The sequence below is a fragment of the Arachis hypogaea genome, chromosome 6 (assembly GCF_003086295.3).
Source record: "Arachis hypogaea cultivar Tifrunner chromosome 6, arahy.Tifrunner.gnm2.J5K5, whole genome shotgun sequence".
NCBI classification, from domain to species: Eukaryota; Viridiplantae; Streptophyta; class Magnoliopsida; order Fabales; family Fabaceae; genus Arachis; species Arachis hypogaea.
In genome coordinates this window covers 52,646,928-52,647,573 of record NC_092041.1, presented here as the reverse complement: position 1 = coordinate 52,647,573, position 646 = coordinate 52,646,928, and the positions used below count along the sequence as shown (strand labels likewise).

The 646-nt window shown below is 40.6% G+C and overlaps 1 non-coding gene across 1 annotated transcript; it reads right to left on the bottom strand.

The window, feature by feature from the left end:
- Window positions 1–333: 333 nt before the first annotated feature.
- Window positions 334–440, bottom strand: LOC112699605 (small nucleolar RNA R71). The gene has a single exon (XR_003152550.1). It is a non-coding gene; the product is annotated as a small nucleolar RNA R71 (small nucleolar RNA).
- Window positions 441–646: the final 206 nt, after the last annotated feature.

The window sequence follows — 646 nt, the reverse complement described above, 5'->3', positions numbered from 1 at the left end:
GAGAAGAGAGTGCTGGGTTCCTATATCAATCCAAACACAGGAAACTGTGGTAGCAGCATTCAAAAGCCAACCATCCATGCTAATAATTTTGAATTGAAGCCTCAGCTCATCACACTCGTCCAAAATAATTGCTCTTTCGGGGGAAGTGCACAAGAGGACCCTAATGAGCATCTCACTACATTCCTAAGGATATGTGATATGGTTAAATCTAATGGTGTTCATCCTGACACCTATAGATTGCTATTGTTTCCATTCTCTTTGAAGGACAAAGCATCCAAATGGTTGGAATCATTTCCTAAGGAAAGCTTCACAACCTGGGAAGATATGGTGAATAGACTGAGAACTGAGGTGCAGACATTCAGATAGTAGGATGGTGAAACCTTATATGAAGCTTGGGAGAGATTCAAAGATCTGACAAGGAAATACCCCCTTATATGTTCAATGAGTGGGTGTAACTGCACATTTTTTATGAAGGGCTTTCCTATGAATCAAAAAAGGCTGTGGACCACTCATTTGGAGGCTCCCTTAACAAGAAGAAGACTATTGATGAAGCCATTGATGTCATAGAAATAGTGGCTGACAATGAGTATTTCTATGCCTCAGAAAAAGCAACAACAGAGGAGTCATGGAGCTGAATAACATGGAT